Genomic DNA, 26,341 nt, shown 5'->3' on the forward strand with positions numbered 1-26,341 from the left:
GGGCCCTAAAGTAAAAAATTGGGGGAGGACCTATTGTCCTCCCCACTGGCCCCTACCCCTGAGCGGCGTGTGGGGGCCCTAAATAAAAATTGGGGGGGGGACCTAATGTCCTCCCCCCTGGCCCCCACCCCTGAGCGATGGGTGGGGGACCTAAACTAGAATAAGGGGGGGACGTATTGTCCTCCCCCCTGACCCCACCCCTGAATGGTGGGTGGGGGCCCTAAATACAAATTGGGGGGGGATCTAATGTCCTCCCCCCTGGCCCCCACCCCTGAGTGGCAGGTGGGGGCCCTAAATACAACTTGGGGGGACCTATTGTCCTCCCCCCTGGCCCTCACCCCTGAGCGGTGAGTGGGGGCCCTAAACTAGAATAAGGGGGGGACCTAATGTCCTCCCCCCTGGCCCCCACCCCTGAGCGGTGGGTGGGGACCCTAAGTACAGAGTGTTATGAGTCAAATTACACAGCGTGGGAAAATTCCAAAGAACTTTCCCACGCTGTGTAAAATGACACAGAGCACTCTGTTGGTGGATTTCAAACCAACCAATCAGAGTGCAGTGACAGGTAAATGTAGAGACTTACCTGTCAGTCTCTTCATTTACCTGTCAGAGCACTCTGATGGCTTAAACCCACTAATCGGAGTGCTCTGAGCCTAATTGCAGGCGGGGCAAGGCTTTATAAGCCTTCCCCCGCCCTGCAGAGCTCAGTCTGCGCGGTGCCCTCGCCGGGTGAAGATGGATTTTTTTTTTTTACGCTCTGTTTTTTTTTTTTTTTTTATTGCGTCGGTTAATATGGATTTTTATTTAGCGTTTTTTGGGGCTGAAAAAAGATTTTAGAAGAAAGAAAACATCAAATGGTAAGTTTATTTTTATTTTTACAGGTACTTAGTTAAAGGTCCCCCCTCATTATTTTTAAGGTGAGGGGGGTAGGTAGGGATTTATTTTTAGGGGAGGGGGTGTCTAGGGGTTTGGGGACCCCTAGTCACCTGGGTGGGAGGGGGTTAAATTTGTATTTAGGGCCCCCACCCGCAGCTCATGGGTGGGGACCAGGGGGGGAAGGACATTAGGTCTCCCCCCTCAATTTGTATTTAGGGACCCCACCCACCGCTCAGGGGTGGGGGCCAGGAGGGAGGACATTAGGTCCCCTCCTTATTCGTGTTTAGGGCCCCCACCGCTCAGGGGTGGGGGCCAGGGGGGAGGACATTAGGTCCCCCCCCAATGTGTATTTAGTGCCCCCACCCACCGCTCAGGGGTGGGGCCAGGGGGGAGGACATTAGGTCTCCCCCTTATTCTAGTTTAGGGCCCCCACCCACCGCTCAGGGGTGGGGGTCAGGGGGGAGGACATTAGGTCCCCCCCCAAATTTGTATTTAGGGACCCCACCCACCGCTCAGGGATGGGGGCCAGGGGGGAGGACATTAAAGGCCAGAGTACATATAGTACATACAGAGTAAACATAGCTGACAATTTTTCCAATACGGCTATTTTGACCTTAACTTTAAAATTCACTTTAGTAAAAAACCCTGATTGTGTTTTCATGTAATACAGCTAATTAACCAAGCTTGAGTAACAGATTTCCCATTAAACCACAGAGTAAAAACCCAAGATCCTAGCTTATGGGCTTGCATATAATTTAATGTGGAGTCGTATTACACATAGTGTTATTATTTAATTAATAACAGAAATAAAAAAAAATTGCAATTCTAGTGCTACATCCATTTGAAATCAGTATCACTAATATTACACAACTATTTACCATTCAATAGCTTCTGCCTTCCAAATATCCTAAAGAGTTCTGCTAGCAGGACGTATTCCAATGATCCATCATTATGCATTTGAGAACTGTCAGAAGTTAGTCTAGTCCAGTGATGGCGAACCTATGGCACCTCTCTGTGGGCACGTGGCCATAGGTTGCCGGGGGAGGGGCCGCTGGCTCCGGTCGGCAGCAATGCAGAGTAGGCACCTGCCTGCCCAAAACGGCAGGCGCCTACTCTGCTTTTGTGTCGGGAGGACCCGGAAGCAGAGGGAGGGATTTGGGAAGCAGCTCTCCTGTCCTCCCGCGAGCAGGCTGTGTGGAGCGTTCCTGCGCGTTACCATGGCAACGTGCCACAACATTCTGCGTGCGGGAGGACAGGAGAGCTGCAGCCAGAACCTGTCCTACATACTTACCACCACCTGACCAGCAGGGCTGGCTGCGTCTCCCCCTCCTTCACCAAAGGTAAGAAGAAGGGAGGGGGAAATAAAGATTTTAATAATACATTTGCTACCTGCAGCAGTCCTATGTACTCAGCAGTCTATGTGTACTCAGCAGTCGGTGTGTGTATGTGTTCAGCATGTGGGTGTGTGTATGTGTTCAGCATGTGGGTGTGTGTATGTGTTCAGCATGTGAGTGTGTGTATGTGTTCAGCATGTGGGTGTGTGTATGTGTTCAGCATGTGGGTGTGTGTATGTGTTCAGCATGTGGGTGTGTGTATGTGTTCAGCATGTGGGTGTGTGTATGTGTTCAGCATGTGGGTGTGTGTATGTGTTCAGCATGTGGGTGTGTGTATGTGTTCAGCATGTGGGTGTGTGTATGTGTGGGGGTGGAGGGCTTCGAGGAAACACTAACTTACGTGCTGTTCCAGCACTGCTCCCTCCGCTGATGCCACCGGGAGACAGGAAATGACGTCAGACGCCGCCTGATTGACGTAATTTCCTGTTTCCCAGCGGCATGAGCAGTGCTGGAACAGCAGGTAAGTCATTGATCCCTCGTGCCCACACCCCCTCACAGCAGCGTGAAGGAATCGGATCCACCAGGTAGGGAGCCTGGGTGGACTTCAAACCACCGCGCACACAAAAAAAATAAAAAATAAAAATAACATTTATGTGCTGGGAGGGAGAGAGAGATATACTGGGGAAGGGGGGATATGCTAGGATAGTAAAGGAAAGATGCTGAGGGGAAAGAAGAGGAAATCTGGGGGAGAGAAGAAGCAGAATCTGGAGGAAGAGAAGAGGAGGATGCTGGAGGGAGAGAAGAGGAGGATGCTGGAGGGAGAGAAGAGGAGGATGCTGGAGGGAGAGAAGTGGAGGATGCTGGAGGGAGAGAAGTGGAGGATGCTGGAGGGAGAGACGTGGAGGATGCTGGAGGGAGAGAAGAGGAGAAGCTGGAGGGAGAGAAGAGGAGGAGATGCTGGGGGGAGAGGAGGAGAGAGGAAGAGGAGAATCTGGAGGAGAGGAAGTATACAGTATTCAGGTTTAATTGCCGTGTTGGCCTTTGAGGGAAAAAAGTTGGCATGTATAGCAGTTTGGGCACTCAGACTCAAAAAGGTTCGCCATCACTGGTCTAGTCTATTCTTGTTTACACTGGTTTTAGTGCACTTCACTTTAAGACGATAAATGTTCTGATTCTATACTTTCTTTTATGATTTTAGAAGAAGTGCTTTTACTCTGCGCTTGTAAAAAAACCCGGAAATAAAAGAGCCTCCAAGTCTTTTGTTATATGAAGAAATCAAGGTGGTGACAGCTTTTACAGAGCTTACACATTATAAAAAGAGAGATCGGTATATTTGGTTCTCTTTAATTAGACAATGCAGCGAGATAGCAAATTATACAGGTAGATAATATATATAATTATTTAAGTAGCTGGTCATATCATGAATTAACATAAATTCCTGATTGTAAGAAGTATAATACATCTTTGTCATTAACATATATATTTCCATATTTATGGCAATTATTAATATTGTTTTTTGGTAATTTTTTTTAGTTTTTTTGTTGTTGTCGAAAACAAGACTTTTAGGTTCTAGAAGAGAAGGTCATTTTTTTAATACTTTTTTTTTTTAAAACATCATTATGCACCATTCAGGATAAAACATTTTCTATCCTTTTATTTTTTGTATTTTCACTCATTTTACAGGCCTGTGTTGCTGTGGTAACAGGATACTATGAAATGAATCAGGATTAAAGCTCAGCTAATGGTTTATAAAGGAGAATATAGCAGATTAGGGTATTTTTTTTTACACGTGATTTGTTTTAAGAACCAGTTTGTCCTGCCATTGAACAATATTACTAAATTTTGTGAGACATACAAATTCCAAAAAACAAAATAAATAAATAAAATACATTTAAAAAAATGTTTTTTTCAGGGAGATTTTACGGTTTGTGCAGTTTACTGTCTAAACCAAGCATGTCAAACTCGCGGTCCGCAATGGCCATCTTTGTGGCCCGGCGAGCCGCAAGTACATGCTTAGTGTTAAAGCAGAGTAGGCACCTGCTTTCTCCACATTGCAGGTGCCTACTCTACTAAAATTCACCTGGCCGGGAGGAGAGGTCGCTATAGGAGCTCAGTCTCCCTGCTCCTCACTGCTATGATGTCATATTGCGAAACCCGGCATCACTAAACTGCGCGCATGAGGGAGCAGTGAGCAGCAGTAAGGAGATCTCCAGATAGAAGATCCCCACTGGACCCCATGGATAAATACAATGATATAAGGGTGTGCAAAAATGTGTAAATGTGTGTGTGTGTGTCTGTCAGTGAGTTTGTGTCTGTCAGTGAGTGAGTGAGTCTGTGTGTTTCAGTGAGTGTGTGTCTATCAGTGAGTGAATCTGTCTGTGTGTCAGTGTGTGTGTGTGTCTGTCTGTGTCAGTGAGTGTGTGTGTCTGTCAGTGAGTATGCGTGTGTCTGTCAGTGAGTGTGTATGTCTGTCAGTGAGTATGCATGTGTCTGTGTGTATCAGTGAGCATGGCTGGCGCTTCCTAAAAGGCGACCTAGGCAGCCGCCTAGGGTGCCACATAAGAGGGGTGCCCTGATCGCCAGCCCTTCTAATGCTGCAGCCACCTGAGCGCTCTATAGAGAGCCTCAAGCGGCTGCAGCACTGGCTCTTTCCCCCCTTTCTACTCACCACCCCCCCTTCCCCTTCTCAGTGCGCACTTCCTGTCAGTCCGGCCGGGTATAGGAAACCCGAAGAGGGAAGAGAGAGAGGAGCTCGGTCACGCTACACAGAGAAGGGGAGATGAGGAGAACACAGGGGGGGGGGGGGAGATGAGGAGAACACAGAGAGGGGATGTGACGAAACCAATCTCGCCACATTGTATTGGAGGAGCCTGGTTGCCCGCCTGCTGCCTTTGGATTATGGACCGGCAGCTAAAGGGTTAATTTTACTGTGCAGAAGGATTTATTTCTCCCTTTCTGCACAGCAGTTCGGTAGATTTCATATACCGAACAAACAGCCGTTCACCAACCTCCCCAGAGCCGTGGGAAGCCGGCCGGCGTTGTTAATTGGCCACCCAGAAGCTGGAGTGTGCCTCCTATTTACCTCCCTGAAGCTGCGGTTAACCGCAGCTTAATTGCTTGTTAACTTTGTGCCTGCTGTTACACTTTGCGGCCGCTAGGTGGCGGTGTTCTGGAGCTCCCCGGGCAGCCAGCGCTTTTCTGCCCGGCTTTCATGCACCAAAATCGGACACTTTTACGTGCAGGCACCGCTGAACCTCCAGCCCCTGGTTCTCATTCGTATGGATTTGGTGAATGCAGGGAAATTCGGTATTTTATGTTTTTTGTGAATGTTCTAACCCAGATAGCAATGCCATGGAGCCTGTTCACATAATTAAAGACTTTGGCTCCATGGCAATTAAAATGTATTTGTGTGGTCTGGGTGCCATTCACCTAATAATGTGCACCCAGACCTGAGCTATCTGGGGATATGTTACATGTCTGTGTTTTGTGTATAAAATATGTCTGTATGTATTTTAAAGTGATAGTCTGTTTCTGTGTCACCACGTGCATAATGGAGTCTGGCCTTTGTCCTGGGAGATAATTGAATTACTTCATTAATTATCTCCAGGACAGAGAGGAGGAAACCAGGATGCATTGTGGGAAAGTATTGTGGCTGTGTGTACGAAAGTGATACATGTCTGTCTGCTGTTTCAGTCTTCCATCTGGTCCCCTAGGGGAGTGTCCACCAGGTGGGAGACCTGCATAAATACAGGGGCAGGTAGCCCTGAAAAGACAGACCACTGCTTGACCTTCAACACGGAGCCTTGTCTCGTTCTTGGGGGGATTCACTGTATGCTGCTGGAAGATTGATTGCTAGGAGTGTAAGCTGATGTCTGCTTTTCCTGTTCGTCTGCTAGCAGCTATTTGTGAGGTTCCAGTTTGGAGTGCTATCTTATTCCCTGGTATGCAGTTCGGGAGTTTGATGTATTCACCTATATCCAAATTCGTGAGTTTTGGTGCTTTTACAGTAGCTGTGCCTTTTTGTGAAAAGGGGATTATCGCCTAAACGGATTTTTCCCCTTTTATGCTGAAACGGTCCGTTACAGGGGAGGAGGTGAGAACACAGGGAGGGGAGGAGGTGAGGAGAACACAGGGAGGGGAGGAGGTGAGGAGAACACAGGGAGGGGAGGAGGTGAGGAGAACACAGGGAGGGAAGGAGGTGAGGAGAACACAGGGAGGGAAGGAGGTGAGGAGAACACAGGGAGGGAAGGAGGTGAGGAGAACACAGGGAGGGAAGGAGGTGAGGAGAACACAGGGAGGGAAGGAGGTGAGGAGAACACAGGGAGGGGAGGAGGTGAGAAGAACACAGGGAGAGGAGGAGGTGAGGAGAACACAGGGAGGGAGCAGGTGAGGAGAACACAGGGAGGGAGCAGGTGAGGAGAACACAGGGAGGGAGCAGGTGAGGAGAACACAGGGAGGGGGGTGAGGAGAACACAGTGGGGGAGTGAGGAGATCACAGTGGGGGAGTGAGGAGATCACAGTGGGGGAGTGAGGAGATCACAGGGGGAAGTACGGGGGTGAGGAGAACACAGTGAGGGGGGTGAGGAAGACACAGGGAGGGTTGAGGAGAACGGGGGGAGGGAGAGACAACTAGAGGAGGGTGGGGGGAGAGCAGAGTCCACAAAGGGAGGGAGGTGGGGGTGGAGGAGAGACCACAAGGGAAGGGAGGGGGGAGAGGAGAGACCACTAAGGGAGGGAGAGGGGTGGAGGAGAGACCACTAAGGGAGGGTGGGGGGAGAGCAGAGACCAATAAGGGAGGGAGGGGAGGTGGAGGAGAGACCACTAGGGGAGGGAGAGGAGAGACCACTAAGGGAGGGAGACGGGTGGAGGAGAGACCACTAGGGAGGGGGTGGGGGGAAATGAGAGACCACTAATAGAAAGTTGGGGAGAAAATGAGAGACCACTAAGGGAGGGGAGAGGTGTAGAGGTGTCTAAAGCCTGTCCCTGCAGGCTTTTTAATGAAAACACACACTTTGTGCAGCACTGGCGTTAGTTTATATGGCAGATCATATGGGTGGGGCACTGTGATGTCACATGGGGGGGGCAGCAAATTTTTATTTTGCCTAGGGCGGCAAAAATCCTTGCACCAGCCCTGTCAGTGAGTGTGTGTGTGCCTGTCTGTGTCAGTGAGTGTGTGTGTGTCAGTGAGTCTGTGTGTCTGTGAGTGAGTATGTGTGTGTGTCGATCACAGTTGCGATGGCCACAGCTGGACTATGGAGGACCTGGAGGTGCATGGAGGCACCCAACGCCACATCACATTCCAACGTGACGTCAACGTGCTCCACCTTCACAGGGCTTCAAGAAGTAGTGGGAGGATCTGCTTTGGCACAGGGTGTGGACGGCGCCATTTGGGGTATACCAGAGGCCGGACTCCAGAGTCGCATTCTGGCAGCGGCAATGTGAGTGGTGTCTGCTTGTTGGCTAGAGGGGGGTGCTGGGATTTAATATGGGGGGGGGGGGACTGGGATTTAGTAGAGGGGATTTTTAGTATACTGTACTTTTCAAAATAAAAGATTTAATAAAAGTTTTCTATGAAAATTATAGTTTTTTTGCGGCCCACATAAACATTAACTTTGTTTATTTGACCCTTGCTTGACTTTGAGTTTGACATGCTTGGTCTAAACTGTGCATATTCATAGCTGTGGAGAACTGACAAGGAAGGACAATTTTAGATCAAATAACTAAGCTCAAAAATATATAAGTTAAATATTTTTTCCATTTTTAGCCATCATGGCCTATAATTTGTAATTCCAATTTCCACATATCCTAGTTTATCGAATAAACTGTTCTCACAATAACCTGTCCATTGCAACACAGACCACAGATCAAAACTTCCTTATTAAGTTACAATGTGACAGATGCTTTATCCCAAGAGCAGAATAGGCAACTGAGAAAATAAATGTTTATTGGAAGGTATGTCTAATTGGTTAGAACAGTGTTTGCCAATTGGTGTATCTGTCAGTGTGTGTATCTGTGTGTCAGTGTGTATCTGTGTATATGTGCCAGTTTGTATCTTTGTCAAGTTGTGTGTATCTGTGTTAGTGTGTATACGATTGTGTTATTCTCACGGGAGTCATACCCCAACACGCAGGAAATAGGAAACCCACAAAAGGTGGATCCGAAAGAAGTATTACCAAACCTTAGAATGGCCGGACTTAACATAATATATAACAAGAAACAGGGTCAAGATAAATCAAGGACAGGAATACTCAGAGTCAAATCTGAAGCCGGGTCATTATACAAGAAATCACGAGTCAAATACGAAGCCAAGGTCAGGATACCAGAAATCACTAGTCAAATATGAAGGTCAAACACAGGAAATCACAAAGGAATCTCTAGGTGCACTAAACAAGGATCTAACAGAAACCACAATAGGGCAATGAATGGAGGCTAAAACAAGCCTTAAATAGGCTCACAAGAGTTTCCATTGGTCCACGTCATCTCTTTAAGGTAATAATGTCATGGCTTAATTTTATAATATTTGTAGGGGATGCAGTTCGTCCAGCGAACAAGCAGAGCGAGCCGTTCGCGGGACCGAAGGTAAGCATTCTATTCGGCCCGAGGAGAGGAGCGGGTTGGCTGCCAGGTAAAGGTAAAGTTTTTGATAGACCCAGGAAAATTTTTCAGGACTATATCCCTTCCAGTGGACCAGATACTGGAGACAAGGATAGCAGCAACCTCCTCCACCGATACAGGATGTGGAGAAGTGCGATGTCCAGTAAACCGATCACAGATCAGAGGTTTCAACAGGGAGGTATGGAAGACATTAGGCATACGCATGGAACAAGGTCATTCTAGGGCTTACTATACAGGATTTACTTTGTGCAGCATGCAGACAGGGCCGATGAAACGAGGAGCGAACTTCATGGAGGGCACATGAAGACAGATATTTTGGGTAGAAAGCCTAACCCTATCCCCCACCACATAGGAAGGAGCTGCACGGCGATTCCTATCCGCCTGTGCTTTCTGTCTCTGAGCAGCTTTAGCCAGTAATTGTTGAACCTGCTCCCAAGTACTATGTAAACCAGCCATGTGCTCATCCAGAGCTGAGAAGAATGCAGTTGGGAGAACAACAGGATGCCGGCCACAGACTAGATAAAAAGGGTTGAACCCAGAGGATTCGTAAGCAGCATTATTGCGAGCAACCTCAGTCCAAGGAAGCAGGTCAACCCAGTCATATTGCTGATGAGAAACGAAACGACGTATATGCTGCTCTAGAGACTGGTTGGCATGTTCGGCAGCTCCATTAGTCTAAAGGGATGGTAAGCAGAGGAAAAGGGCAATTTAATACCCATCTCCGAGCAAAAGGCCCTCCAGAGGCGAGAAACAAATTGACTACCCTTGTCAAATAACATTTGTTCCAGGATGCTGTGTAGACGGAATACCTCCCTGGTGAAAATCTTAGTCAATTCTGTTGAGGAGGGGAGTTTCCTCAGGGGTATGAAATGAACCATATTGAACCAATCATGATAATGACAGTATGTCCACTGGAAGGGGGTAGTTCTACAATAAAATCAAGAAACAAGTTGGACCAGGGGTTTGTGGGTATGTGTATGTCACAGTTTAACTTAGTTGGGAGTCCGGTAGGCAGAGATTTGTGCTCACCCTTGCAGATATATACAGTACAAGGTGATAAGGTTAGAAACCACCAGGACTGTGAACCTGTGCACGGGGCCTGTGCAGCGATAAACAGGCAAGGACAAGCCTAAGAGTAGTCATGGAGAGCCGAAGTCTGAGAAATCAAAGAAACAAGCCAAGGTCAGGAGCCAGGAACAAACTGGAGAATACACAATCTGGATACGGATAAACAGGAACCACAAACGTGAACCAGAGTCAATGAACAAACACTCCCCTCAGGGAGAGGCAGTGTCTTATACCTGGCTAATCAGTGATACTTTACAACTTGACCATAATTGACAGGAGCAGTCACAGGTCACAGGTCACAGTCACAGTGCTGGAGAGTTGGCAAGGATAAGTTTCAGGCCAAACCAAGAACAGAAGTGGCTCAGAGGCAGGCTGAGTACCATAAAGCACCCAGGTTCAAATCCCCTGTTGGGCACTTCTGGGGCGACCTCGTCTGGATGTCACGGTGAGAACAGTGACAGTGTAAAGGTTGGAGCAATCCACATGGTACCCAGTGAATGGTCTTGTTGGCTGCACAATTGTCAGAAGAGAGCACATAGTCCTTTATATCATTCTTTAGGGAAGGCCACCAGAAGTCATGAGTTACAAGGTTGGTGGTCTTAGTTATATCTGGATATCTGGCGGGTTTTCTGTCATGACATAAAGATATAACTTCCTGTCAGTATGGGTAACAAACAGTTTATCACTAGGCTTCTCTTTATGGGACTCAGATTGAGTAGATATGATGCGGCTTAACAATGAAGAGGATACGGAAAGGACCGTTGTGACTACGATTCTTTCCAGGGGAGTGATAAAACACTCTGCCATCACCTCCTCACTCTCATCGAATTGCCTGGACAAAGCATCGCCTTTGACATTGCATGGTCCAGGTCAATTAAATCTGGACAAGAAGAGAGACCATTTTGTCTGCCTGGAATTTAGCCGTTTAGCTTCTCCAAGGTACAAGAGGTTCTTGTGATCGATCAATACCATGATAGGATCTTGGGAACCTTCTAGGAGATGTCTCCACTCCTTTAAGGCTATGATAATGGCCAATGGTTCTCTATTGCCAATATCATAGTTCCGTTCTGCCTGCGAGAGTTTTCTAGAAAATAAACCACACGGGTGCAAAGGCTGGTCTGGGGACAAGCGCTGGTAAAGAATAGCTCCTACACCTACCTCAGAAGCATCTACTTCCAATACAAAAGGAAGTAAAGGGTCAGGATGTCTGAGCATAAGAGCAGAAAGAAAGGCTTTTTTCAGGCTCTCAAAGGCTTCCCTTGCCTCAGGAGGCCAAACATAGTGGTTTGCAGCCTTCTTAGTGAGACTCATGATAGGGGCTATAATGGTAAATACATTCTTAATAAACCTCCTATAATAGTTGGCAAACCCTATGAACCTTTGGATAGGTTTTAATCCCTGAGGCAAAGGCCACTCAACAATGGCTGACAACTTCTTGGAATCCATGCTGAATGCAGAGGCCGAGTTGACATAGCCCAAAAAATTTACTTCTGTTTGATCAAACAAACACTTGTCAATAAGTGTTTGTAAGACATTAGAGATATGTACTAAGGTCAGGGGAATATATCAGAATATCTAAGTACACTATCATGAACTAATGTATAATGTCTCTGAGGTTGTCATTGATAAAATCTTGGAAAACGCCAGTCCGAAGGACATGACTGCATATTCATAATGCCCACTTCTGGTGTTAAAGGCGGTTTTCTATTCATGCCCCTCCTTTATGCATACCAAGTTGTATGCACCCCTCAGATCCAGCTTGGTAAAGACAGAGGCGCCTTTCAACCTGCCAAAAAGCTCCGTAATAAGGGCAATAGGATACGCATTTTTGATCGTGATCTTATTCAATCCTCTATAGTCTATGCAGGCTCATAGGTCTCCCTCTTTTTTGGATACAAAAAAGAAACCAGCCCCAGCCAGAGAGAAAGATCTATGTATAAAACCCTTTGCTAATGAATCTCCTATATACTCCTCCATGATAGTACTCTACTGGGAAGACAAGGGATAAACCCTTCCTTTAGGTGGCATAGTACCAGGTAGGAGATCTATGGCACAATCATAAGGCCTATGAGGTGGTAATCTCTCTGCCTCCCTCTTATCAAATACTGCTTTCAGCTGTACATAAGGGGATGGTATGTCTGTAGACAGTAGTGGGGCAGTAGGAACATTATTGAGACGAACAGAAGTGACCTTTTTTATACACTTCTCCTGACACCTATCACTCCATGAAATGATTTCACCATGTCTCCAATCAATAATGGGGTTGTGTAGACTTAACCAAGGGTAATCGAGTACGATTTATTTAGAAGGGGAGGTGATTGTAATGATCTTACCTGGAGGTGGGAGTCTGAAGTGATGAGTTAAGGCACACCCTTGCAGTTTAACACAAACCGAGGAGACACTAGGAAGAAATATCCAAGGTTATGAAACAATGCACTGGGGCTTTGCAGGAAAAGTACTCCTGGATACACAGAACAGACAAGGGAATTCCAATAGAGTAGTCAGGTATGGTTCCAAAGGTCGGGCAGGCGGAAAGCAGGCAAATACGGTAAACAGTGCTGAAGGTCAAAGCAGGAGTCAGATGAACTTAACAGTTTCCAAGACAGGTAACAAAATGATCTGAGAAGGAGGAAGTGGCAAGGCAGGGCTTATAAAGGTAGCTAATAAACTACTTAGACAGGAACCATGTGCAGGTGTGAAAGTAGTCAAGGCTAGTGATGCAGATACCATAGCATGAGAAATGAACAAGAATGAACATGAGAAGTGGCGATGAGGTAAGATCACTTACCTGACTGGGATGAAGAAAACCCAGGTTCAATCCCAGCCTGGCCCTTAGAAGTGATGTACATGCCTGGCAGTTTGCTTGGCACGGTCTGAAGCATGACAGTGATCACCTGAAAACAAAAATTATTTGTGTTTAACTGTCAGGATCCTATCCTGACAACTAAGTTTGTTTCTTTTATTCTGTTACTGTAAAACAAGTTCCAGCTCTCCACCACTAGTGGCCTCCCTAACCACCAACCTTGGAACTTATTTGCATCATTCCTCACCTGCCTGGACTAATTACAGATCTTACATAAGGCCCTGGACACAACAGGACCCTGCTCACAACAGGGCCTTTACAATGAAGTTGTTGATCATCTTGAAACACTTCAGATCCTGGCACCTGTGGACTTACCTTCTTGGCTTCAAACCTGCTCCATACCAACCTGCTCCAGACTTGCCTGAACAACTCTGCATTCCTGCTTTATTTACAAATCTGCTCCATACCAGCCTGAACAACTCTGCATTCCTGCTTGACTTCCAATCTGCACAATACCAACCTGAACTTCACAACTATTTGGCTTTATCCTGCCATCCTGATTTATACCTGCTTAATCCATACAACCTCTCTGCTCTATACTTGCCTGTAGAACACCACTCTGGACTTTGCCTCAAAGTAATATTACATGGTATTATTTTCCTGCTTGAGCAATACTCCTTCCAAAACTAACTTTACTAACTAAAGTTCTGCTTTTCCTGTAATCCTGCAACCTTATTGTCCTGTGCTGTTGTATCCTGTTTTACTTATCCCTCTATATTCAACCTATACTTCTATCTATAGGTTCTCTTATTATCTACCTACATCCTGTTTATAATCTATGCAGGGCATACTGCCTAAACCTGTTTCTCTTATTTTACTTCTCCCTATAATTTCATTTTTAGGATTTGCTGTTTCTTTATGGCAAAAATCACCAATAAAGCCTCTAATGTTAACTCAGGCCAAAGTCTCTTACCTGACTTGCTCAAGATCATGACAGTAACAGATCATAGCGCATAGTCAATCTGTCTCATGGGTGATTAACGGAGAATATAAAGGTCTACCATCTATAGCTTCATCGGACAAGGGTGTCTCCTTCTTTCTTAGGGGTGAAAAGTGGGTCCTGACAAAACCCCTGTCTATAAAATTATCAGCTGCTCCAGAATCTACGAACACTGAAATATCTATAGACTTCACACCTCAAGTTAAGGTGATGGGGAGAAGTAATCTTTTATGAGGCAGTAAAGAGGATTCTGATGTCACACCCAAGGCCGGTCCCCGGAGTGACCTTAGGTGTGACAGTTTTTCGGACACACCGGACAAGTCAATCTAAGATGCCCCTTTTGGCCACAATGTAAGCAGAGCCCCTCCTTTCTACTATACTGGTTCTTAGCCCCAGACAATTTGGTCATCCCTAGTTGCATGGGCTCAGTATCTGCAGAAGAAGAAACATCAGGAACTGAGGCCCTAGGGGTTATATTAACAGCAGGAGGTCTAACACGAGTTTTCCTTAGTCGAATATCAATGTCGATTAGATAATCGATAAGGTCTTCTAGAAGGACTGTAAGATCTCTGGTTGACACCTCACCCAGGATGTTATCATTAACCCATTCCTCCGTTCAGGACAGAGGTGGGCTGTTCTGGCTAACAACGTCTGGAAGGCCTGAGCTAATTGGTCCATTCTATGATCCATTTCCTCAAATTTAGCCTGGCAAGGAATCTGTGGAGCTCCCATACCTGCAGAGTCCATGGCCCTATCGTAATTTTAATGGGAGTCATACCCCAACACGCAGGAAACAGGAAACCCACAAAAGGTGGATCCATAGGACGTATTACCAAACCTTAGAATGGCCGGACTTAACATAATATATTAGAATAAACAGGGTCATGATAAATCAAGGACAGGTATAACAGGAATACTCAGAGTCAAGACAAAGCCAGGTCAGGATACCAGAAATCACCAGTCAAATATAAAGTCGAGGTCAGGATACCAGAAAACACAAGTCAAATACGAAGCCAAGGTCAAACACAGGAAATCACAAGGGAATCTTTAGGAGCACTAAACGAGTATCTGACAAAAAAACCACGATAGGGAAATGAATAGAGGCTAATACATGCCTTAAATAGGCTTACAAAAGTTCCCATTGATCAACGTCATCTCTGTGAGCCCATACAGCATTGGGTCGCCTAGATGACATGGTCGCTTTAAAGTAATGACGTCATGGCTTAATTTTACATTATTTCTAGGGGCTGCAGTTTGTCTTTTGAACCAGCAGAGGGAGCCATTCGCAAGACGGAAGGTAAGCATTCTATTCATGCCGTGCGGCCACATGGAGCATTTGGGCCGCACGGCCCGAGGAGAGGAGCGGCACGGGCGCCAGGTAATGGTAAGTTTGTGACAGTAAGTGTCGGTGTGTTTCTGTTTGTTAATGTGTATGTATGTGTACAGACATCCCAGCAATCAAACACCAACACAACACATATTCCTGCAAACACAAACATGACATACAAAGACACCCCTAAACTCTAACTCCAAATTATATACAAACACTCAAACACCAATACTACACACAAATGAACATCTGCATTTAAAATCTAACACTACATCCAAACAGACCTCTGCACGCAAATGCAAACATTACATACAAACACATCCCTGTATTAAAATGCTAAAATTATATACAAACACCAACTCTACACACAGAAGCACACCTGCTCCTAAGTACTACAATCTGTTCACTATCTGTAGAAATTAGTGTATATATAGCAAAAAAAAAAAAAACGAAATTTGCCAAAAGAGAATACATTATGCTCTGCTAATTAAAAGGTTTATGCTACGGCACAAAATATTTTTTTGGGGGGAGGGTTCCACGATGTTAATGTCAAACGCTAGAGGAATGACAAACATTATGGCATGAAATACAAAATAAATTAAAAATATAACCAGGACAAGAGTTCTTGGATAGAGTGCATGTATGACTTGATAAAAGTGCATAAGACTGCACAAGTAATATGTATATGTATGTGACTGGGTATGTATGTGACTATATATTTATATTATTAATATTGGTATTTATATAGTGCCAACTAATTCTGCAGCACTCTACAATATTATGAACGGCGGGCCGGAATTTACAATGAATGGGACAATTACACAATGTGTGTGTATATGTGCCTGTCTGTAATATGTGTGTGTGTGACTGCCTGCAACTGTTTGTGTGTGACTGTATGCCTGTAACTGTGTGTGTGACTGCCTTCCTGTGATTGTGTGTGACTGTCTGCCTGTGACTCTGTGTGTGAGTGCTTCCCTGTGATTGCCTGTGTGTGACAGTGTGTGTGTGACTGTCTGCCTGTGATTGGGGGATGCTGCCTGTAACTGTGTGTATGTGTGTGACTATCTGCCTGTAATTGTATGTGTTACTGACTGTAACTGTTTGTGTGACTGTCTGCCTGTAACTGTGTGTGACTGTGTGCGAGTGACTATGTACCTGGGACTGGACTCTGAAGATTGTTGCTAATATTATTGTTTAAAAAATGGGGTTGAGCAGGGGCTTTAGAGGGAGAGGCAGGTTTTTTTGGGAAGGGGGGGGGGGTGCAGGAGTTTTATGGAAGGGGGTGCAGGGGTTTGTAGAAGGGGGCAGGGATTTTGTTTAAGGGTGGCTGAGCAGGGCATTTGTGGAAGGGGGTGACGGGGTTTTGTAAAACGGGGCAGAGCATGCATTCTGTAGAACGGTGGGCAGGAGAGGGGTTTTGTAGAAAGGGGCAGGACAGAGTTTTTTTCAAAATGTACACATTTGTGCAATGTTTAGAAATATCTGCAAGATAGAGCTCCTCCTGATTCCTCTCCTGTCTCCCTCCCTCGCTCCCCTGCCGGCGGCCGCAATACACATGTGGGCCGGTGAGGAAGATCTTTGATCTCCCCAACGGCCCGTCATGGAATGCAGCAGGGCTGCATAGACCGGCAGGAGAGATCCTGTGATCTCCCCTGCTGGCCTCGGTCCATGGCCACCAGTCCAGGCCTGGATGAGGTGTCATTGAAAAAGGAGACACTGATCAAATGTTGGGAGAAATAGGAGGAGAACCACGAGAGGACAGTGTCATAGAGACCGATGGATGGAAGAGTTTGGAGAAGGAGAACATGATCAATGGTGTCAAAGGCAGCAGAGAGGTTAAGAAGAATTAGTATGGAGTAGTGGCCTTTGGATCTAGGTGTGAGTAGGTAATTTGTAACTTTAAGAAGAGCAGTCTCAGTAGAATGGAGGGGGCAGAAGCCAGATTGAAGAGGATCGAGGAGGGAGTTGGAATTTAGGAAGGGAGTCAAATGAGTAAAGACAAGTCTTTCTAGAAGTTTTGAGGAAAATGGATGCAGGATATGAAATGATAGTTGGAAGGGGAAGATGGGTCTAGGGATGGCTTTTTTAGGATGGATACGACAGCAGCATGCTTAAGGGGAGCAGGAACAACACCAGATGAAAGAGAGAAGTTGAGGATGTGTGTTAAGGATGGTGCAAGACAAGGGGAGAGAGATCTGAAAAGGTGGGAAGATACAGGATCAAGCGGACAGGTGGTGGGACAAGAGGAGAGGAGAAGTGCAGCCACCTCCTGTTCTGTAGCTGTGGAGAAGGCCTTAAGGGTAGGGATGTTATGGTCTAGGTGTGGTTGTGAGAGAGAGAAGCAAACCACAGTGCTCCTCTGGTTAGTTTCCTGGTAGATAAGGTTTTGCTAGAAAACAAGTAACCCCAATAAAATCCCAATATATTTGTATGTGAACTGTGAGGATATTTATGGGGTGATAAATATTTAAAATAACATTTCATAAAAATTATCAAAAATGTATATATTGGCACTGTTCCCCTTGATTCATTTAAAGCTAAGAGCTACCCACTATTTTAACTCATATAGACCCTGGAGAATGTTTTATTATAGAATTTGTATTTCACACATTAATCACAAACTAATTATAAAAATATAATTTATTATGACAATAATTAATAATAATATTAATACTAATAATAATAATATGTAACATGCATGACAATAATCAGTGAATATTTAGGTATAACATATGTATACAATATGACAAAAGTTTTGACACAATTTCAGATAGCAATAGCAACATTTATATCCACATAGATGAAAATTTCTACAAGATTTACCACAAGACACTTTCTTTGAAATCAGCTATGCAAATCCTTAACACAGAACACAGCATCTCACAGCGCAGCTTACGGCAATAAAATCGCTGTTAGTTTGACTCACACTGAGTTCACTCACTCACTGCTGCCTACAATTCTCATAGGAAAAATACTTTTTATATTGCAATTGACAAATACAATAATTCTCATACCAGATCAGTAAACCATTCCTTCTCATCCAATAACCAATAAGGATGATTCTACCCAGATTTTACATTTGCAGAATTTTAACTTTCCTAATTGAAGATGACTATCCAGTCCAGATAAGTCAATATTTATCGGTAATAGGTGATATGCTAACTTGGTAAATTACCGGTAAATATATTGTAATTTATTCCATCTGCAGTAAGGATATAACTATATATTTTATGAGCTAACTATGATTTCATAATAGTTGAAATCTAGCCAGCCTTTATGCAGGTATAGTTCTGCTTTAAGTAAAATTTTATTAATTAATTAATTTAAATTAAATTAAACCAGCATATTTACCATATTCTTGGTAGAATTTCTTTAGGCTTAGCGATATTCCATAAAATGGTGAATGCAATTATGAGTATAGAGAATTGTGGAAGATAGGAAAGTTTTCAAAGTTCTGATTTTCAAAGTTCAGAATTAATTTGAAAAGACAAGTGTTACAATTTTTCAAAGTTCCAGAATTAATTGGAATAGATAGAGAAAGTTAGGTGTGTCCAGTTCCTGCTCCAGATTTCAGATTTTAGCTTCCCTCTCTTCAGCTATCCTCCATTTTTAAAGGAGAAATTTCCCTAAGATTTCTTCATGTCACTAGTTTAAAGTGGCCAATAGAGTAAAGTGGGCGTGTCTTCCCTACAGGTTATCATCTAGACTTTGGTCAATAGATGGTGTATCAACACCATAAGAAATTATCTTCAGGAATTCCAACTACCACTTTGTATAAGGGGTTAACTGAATTTAGTGATGCATTTGGAGTCATAATCTGTTATCTTTTTTTTTTTTTTTATTCTTTATTTTTGTTGTGCAAACATTACAATTGTACTTGAATAGCCACGACAGCCAAATCAAGCTTCATAACAGCAACATTTGAAAGACAATATCATGGCATAAGAGGTACTGCACATTTTTTATAAAAGGAGAGCATGTAAGAACAAGAAAAACATGTAAGAAAAAGAAAAACTCAGCGTGACAACATCTTATTTATCTTAGGTTAATGCTGTAGGCCATTGGTAGTGGGCCTAGTGAGCGTCCCGTGTGTGTCTTAGGGTGCTGTTGTGCTACGTCTGCTTTCGTTAGGTGGGGCTGGTGAATCTGTACTGTTAAAGTGTGGGAAACATCCCAGATATGCTCACTGGTGTGGTCCGTCTTTGTGTCGCCAGTGGGGGCGAGTGTAGGGCCCAGGGTTGTGTAGGCTTGCAAGATAAAAGAAAATTAATGAAAAGAGGATGAACAGAACGAAATCTGGTGTATATAACAAGCTCGTCAGTTAGAGTAGGGGATTTCGGTGGAGTATCTTCATGGCTTAGGTGCCAGCTCCATGTAGTGAGGCTGAGATAAGTTGGGAGCTGTTTGGAGCTGGGGGGTAAGGTGGTATATTGGAGCCAATTGCCCGGGTTATTCCCGGTGTCTATCGTGGGTGCCTATTATCTCTTTAAATATGTAGTCAGAACATATGAAACATATGATACATGGGAGATAGGTGCGGGAGGTAAATAATAACAGGTAAAACATAGGTATATAGCCGGCAGCCGGTAGTTCAGGTTTTTTTCCCGGTGGCACCCTCGCTGGTCCCAAGCCGTCATTTTCGGAGGGGTTGCAAGTCCAAGTTTAGCCACCACAGTGTCCATCTCTGCTATGTCTTTGACTCGCTGTTCAGTGCCCTGATGTTGTATTATAAGCATATGAGCCGGTCCCCATCGGTACGTCACCCCGCTGGCCTGGAGTAGTGTAGTCAGCGGTCTGAGGGTTTGCCGCCATCACAGAGTTGTACGTGACAGGTCCGAGTAGAACGCTATGTCCATGCCCTCAAATCTGAGTGGAGTCTTCCCCTTTATGGCACCCATAAGTGCTGCTTTATCCTGCCCGTTTTGGAGTTTGATTAAGAGATCGCCTGTTGTGGCGCCCGTGAGCTGTGGAGGTTTGGGCAGGCGAAACATGCCATCTAACTGTATCCCCTTCGCTTGTCTGTGGGGCAGTATAGTGGAGAATAGCCTGCGGAGGAGATGGGGCATTTAATCTGGGGACACAGTGTCGGAAATACCTCTGATTTTTATGTGTTTCCACCTGCGTTTATCTTCTATGTCGGCTATTTGGTGGGACATCGCAGTGTGGGCCGCGGTGAGGTCTCTCACCTGTGTCTGGAGTTCAAGCACCTCTGCTGTATGCGTTTGTGTGAGTTGTTCTACCTTGGTGAGGCGGGCTGTGAACTCCCTTACGTCTCCCCTTACTTGGGATATCTCTGCTGACAGTGACTGGCGTAAGTCCGAGAGAAGAGCGGTGAGTATTGCTGTAGTGATCGGGTGATCCATCAGCGGCTGTGCTGGCTTTGCAGGCTGTGCTGGCTTTGCAGGCTGTGCTGGTTGTGCAGGCTGTGCAAGCTGAGCAGGCTGTGCAGGCTGGGCAGGCTGTGCAAGCTGTGCAGGCTGTGCTGGCCTCCGAAATCCCAGGGTCTCTGAGAAATGCAGCATGGTATCTTCTGAACTATCAGAGGATTCATCAAAGTCGGCGAAGTCGGCCGCCATCTTGGGTCCCGCCGCGCCATGCGGCCTCCGCAAGAGATCGCCTATATCGGCAGATTGCCTGGGTTGATCTGGTCGCAGCTTTTTCGGGTTTTTTTCCCCATTAGTGTTGGGGTGTCGGCTGGCCTTCTGTCAGTGCCAGTGGCAGCGTTTTCGTGCTGAATTTAGGGCTTTCGGGTTCCTGCTTGCCGGAGCACTGTGAGTATGCGTCCATTCAGGTTGAGCATTGGCTCCGCCCCCCATAATCTGTTATCTTTATGATACCTGTCCATCATAGACTTGTCAGACTTCAAAGCGTTTTGGTTCTTTTTAGCAGACTTACTGTCTACTTTTTTTCATCATAAAAATGGATTTTGACACCACTGAACCCTTGTTCACCTTTTCTAATAATGGGGCTCTGTATCAATTCTTTAACTTTAAAAAGTAAAATTAATTACTTTTAGTGTTATCTATTCTTGAATGAAACTATGTATATATGTGTGTTTGTGGGCTGTTTTTCTCTTTTAACCCCCCCTTCTTGCAGACATAGGGTCCAATCTCTGCTCAATGTTTACACTAGCCACATTCTTTGCTAATGAATAGAGTTACAGAAATAAAATGTGTCCGTCTTTGCATTGTGATACAAAATGGAGTCACCTCTACTTAATGGTGGCTTACAGTATACATTTTTAATTTCTATCTTAACACAAAATGTGGAGATACCCCGACAGAACTAAGAATAGTCTGATACTCTACCTAACAAAACAAATTAAGACAGGGTGCTTCCTAGTGTAATGAGTGTAAACATCAATAAAAAAAGATCGCACTAAGTGAATTTCATGGGAAAAAAAAGTATATTAAGCAAACATAAAATCGACATTTTGACCATACTGATTAAGAACTGATAGGGTCGAATGGTCGATTTTTTATTTGATTGATACACTTTTGTATTTTTTATTTTTACGAAATCCAGCAAGTGCTTTCTTTTTCTATTGTATAGAAAATATACTATCTATCTATCTACACCCTGTTCAAATTATTATGCAAATTATATTTTTCTCATTTACCTAAATAATTGATGTAAATAACAGTCAGCATAATTCTCATGTTATCAACTATTAAGAGTACAATTCAAATTTTATTGAACAAACCTCCTAATGATGACAGTATTTTTTTTAAACATAAAAAACGTACAATGCACTTTTGCAAATTATTACGCACAGTAAGTTATACACTTTATAGGTTGTAAAGAACTGAAAATTGTCATTTGTTGTGTTTGCAGCATATTTACTGAAATCAAAAGCTATTTCAATCAAACTTATAACAATATTTTAACTTTTTAAACATTTGAACAGGTCACGTTACATTTTAACATAGGACCCCTTATTTGATTTAACAGCTTCACAAGTCTTGCATTCATTGAACTTGTGAGTTTTTGGACAGTTTCTGCATGAATTTGTTTGCAAGATGTCAGAATAGCCTCCCAGAGCTGCTGTTAGGATGTAAACTGCCTCCCACCTTCATAGATCTTTTGCTTGAGGATGCTCCAAAGCTTCTCAATAGGATTGAGGTCAAGGGAGGATGGAGGCAACACCATGTCTTTCTCTCATTTTATCCCCATAGCAGCCATTGATGCAGAGGTATTCTTTGCAGCATGAGATGGTGCATTGTCATGCATGAAGATGATTTTATTATGGAAAGCATAGTTCTTCCTTCTGTACCAGGGAAGAAAGTGGTCAGTCAGAAACTCCACATACTTTGCAGAGGTCATCTTTACACCTTCAGGGACCCTAAAGGGGCCGACCAGCTCTCTTCCCATGATTCCGGCACAAAACATGACTCCACCACCGCCTTGCTGACGTCGCAGCCTTGTTGGAACAGGGTGGCCGTCCACCAACCATCCACTACTCCATCCATCTGGACCATCCAGGGTTGCATGGCACTCATCAGTGAACAGGACTGTTTGAAAATTAGTCTTCATACAGGGAGGAGGGCCTTAATGGTGGGTGGAGAATGTTTAACAAGGGGGTCACCGCAGTTTATTCGCGCAGGGTGGAGATCCGGGATGGATACGGAGCGGGCTAACACTGTATTGTTAAGGTCTCTATAGAATATGTAGGGCGCGGGGGAGGCGGGGCTTTAGGGATCCTCAGTTTCCTCCACACGTTGATCTAAGGGGGAAGCGGGCTCCCGCTACCCACTATGTTCTGGCAAGTAGTAAGACCAGAATTTTCACTGCATCGGATGGAATCCAGATGCCTTTTCTTCTGTACTTTACTTTCCTTTTTCTTCCTCTTTTCTCTCCCCTTCCCGACTCTTCCCTTCCTTTTTGGCACTTGGGGGATGGCGAACGAGTGGAACATCCCGATATGGGGCCCTGTCGCTCGGGGGGTTCTTCCTAATACAAACAGAGGCAGCAGAGTCTTAGCGGTGTGTAACGTATTACTCAATGGCGATTAAGATTACCACTTTAAATGTTATGGGTCTTAACGCCCCCAAAAAGAGACATCTTATGTTTAGGGCCCTGAAAAGGATGAATTCAGACATTGCTTACTTACAGGAGACTCACCTCCCCAAACAGGCTACTTTCTGATTGCGCGACCATGTGTACACGGGCTCCTTTGAAGCCAGATCACATCGTAAACGAAACAGAGTCGCCATAGTTATTAAACGCTCTTGCCTCTTCCAGCTGTCGGCCCAGGATGTTGACCCGGGGGGGGCGATACATTATAGTTACCGGAACTCTGCATTCCCACGTCGTACACCTGATAAATGTCTACGCCCCGAATCAACCGGATGCTAGTTTCTGGACTACACTGCGTGATAAGGTTGCCGCACTACCGCATGGAATGATTCTTCTGGGAGGAGATTTTAACGCCACACCGTGTCCGGCGATAGATAGGAGCTCCAGAGATGGAGGTCCGAGATCGCAGGGACGTGGGGGGCAGGACCGTCTGCTTAAGACTTTTATGGCGGATACGGGGCTGGTGGATGCTTGGAGGGCGCAACATCCTGTGGACAGAGATTATACGTTTTACTCTGCTCCCCATGGAACCTATTCTAGAATAGACCTATTCCTAGTAAATGCAACGAGCTTCTCCAGGCTCTTGAGCTCAGAGGTTGGGAATATTTCATGGTCTGACCATGCTGATGTCTCTATAGTCTTAGGTAATCTCTGTACGGCGAGCCCCTGGTCCTGGAGACTGAATTCATCGTTGCTGAGGGATGAGTCGGTTCTGGACAGCATTCGGAAGGCTATTACTGATTATTTTCAAGTTAACACCACCCCGGACGTGAGCATTAGCACGGTTTGGGCGGCACATAAGGCGGCCATAAGGGGGGATTTGATTAAACTGGCCACGAGAAAGAAAAGGCTGAAGCACCTTCAACTGGAAACCCTACTTAAACGGCTACGGAACCTTGAGCAGAAACACCAATCTACCCCGGACGCTGAGTTACTCGGTCGACTGGAAGCAGTCAGACGGGACATACGCACCCTTCTGCTAGATGACACAGCTAGGACCATGACGTGGTCCAAACGGACCTATTTTGATAAGGCCAATAAAATGGATACGCTACTGGCCAGAACGCTACGGCCCAGGCAACAACGGCCCCACATTACGGCCATCAGACACCCGGATGGCACGACGAAAACTAAACCGTCAGACATTGCAAAGGTCTTCGACGATTACTACAAACACTTGTATAATCACTCACCGATCGAACAATTGGCGGAAGGACAGGAGGACCATGGCATATCACAATATCTAGACGGTTTGGGCTTGTCCAAATTATCAAGGGACGCAGCGGGAGACCTAGCAGCGGACATCAGTATTGAAGAAGTGGACAAGGCCATATCGGGCCTGAAGGGGAACAAAGCACCGGGCCCTGACGGATATGATGGGTCGTACTACAAGGCCTTTCGGGAGGAACTTGCGCCTCAACTGGTGACGCTGTTCAACTCCTTAAGACAGGGAGGGCGGTTGGGTCCTGACATGTCATTGGCTATGATCGTTCTGCTACCCAAACCAGATAAGGATGTACACCTACCTGAAAACTACAGGCCTATATTGCTGATCAACCACGATATAAAGATCTTGGCTAAGATACAGGCGGACAGACTGAACCCGCTTCTGACTTCACTTATTCACGCCGACCAGGTAGGGTTCATACAAGGTCGGCAATTATTCGAAAATACCAGGCGGACGGTCGATTTGATCTGGAAACAAGTAGCAACGGGTACACCTTCCCTGGTAATATCTATTGATGCTGAGAAGGCTTTCGATAGGGTTAAGTGGAATTTCTTATTTGCGGTGCTGTCGCACCTTGGATTTCCGGATGGATTCATGCAAATCACAAGAGCAATGTACCATGACGTAAGGGCTCAGATACAGATATCGGGGGCCCCACTGACTCCCTTTAGCCTACACAACGGAACCAGGCAGGGATGTCCCCTCTCTCCCCTCCTTTTTGTGCTGGCCCTAGAGCCTCTTCTACAGGCAATTCGCAGGCACCCGAACATTTATGGAGTGGCGGTTGGGGAGGAAGAATTTAGTGTATCTGCCTACGCGGACGACGTCCTCCTCACAGTAACGAGCCCGCTGGAGTCGATGACGGCATTACAGAGAGTTATACGAGAATACGGGGACCTGTCCGGATACAAGGCAAATATTCTGAAATCCAGCGCGATGCCGATTGGTATGACGGCGGAAGATGTGGCTCTGATACAGGAAACTCACCACCTAAAGATGGAACCGCATTCCCTCAAATACCTGGGAGTTCATTTGACGGCAGATCCGGACCGACTGTACTCTAGCAACTACGAACCCATGCTACGGACTTTGATGAGGGATATGGACAACTGGTCTGACAAACCTCTCTCTTGGCTGGGTCGCATTCACTCTACCAAGATGAATATTCTCCCGCGCATACTTTTCCTTTTTTAAGCTCTCCCTATCCGCGTAACGAAATCGCAACTGCAGCCGCTACAAAGGGCGATCTGTAACTTTGTGTGGCACAATAAGCGGCATAGAATAGCCAGACAAATCTTGTATAGGCGCAAAGACAGAGGGGGCTTGGGGCTTCCAAATTTGTATTATTACTACTTGGCGGCCCAATTGTCTCAGGTGATTATGTGGCACTCCCCTGTGGGGGAAAGGAGATGGGTGGAAATAGAATCTTTGATGGTAGGCCTCGACGTCCCCCAATTTACGATGTGGGTCCCTAAAGAACATAGGCCCATGATAAGGGCGACCTGCCCGGCCATCCTTAATTCTCTTCGATTATGGGATATGACCAGCACCAAGTTCGGACTCACCTCATTCCCTTCCCCTATGACTCCAATACTCAGGAATAGAGCGTTCCCACCTGGTATGGCCCTTAGGAACTTTCGCAATATAGAAAAAACCGGGGTACAACGGTATTACCAACTCTACCGAGAAGGGGATGTAATCCCTTTTCAAGACCTCCAACAAAACACCCACCTGACTCCAGCAGATTATTTTAGATATGTTCAGATAAAGGACTTTGCTAAGAGACCCTGTATCAAAGCAGCGGCCCAGGGACAGTTTACTTTCTATGAGCGACTATGTAGAGATGAATCTGCCCCCAAAGGGATGATCACCCTCCTGTATGCTCATCTTAGCACGGAGACTAAAGAATGGGGTAAATTGACGTACATCGATAGATGGGAGCTGGACCTCGGGGAGGAACTTGAAGGAATCGAATGGCAGGAAATCTGGGAAGCAACCAAGAGCGCTTTTATAT

Source organism: Pelobates fuscus, chromosome 7 (genome assembly GCF_036172605.1).
Source record: "Pelobates fuscus isolate aPelFus1 chromosome 7, aPelFus1.pri, whole genome shotgun sequence".
Taxonomy (NCBI): Eukaryota; Metazoa; Chordata; class Amphibia; order Anura; family Pelobatidae; genus Pelobates; species Pelobates fuscus.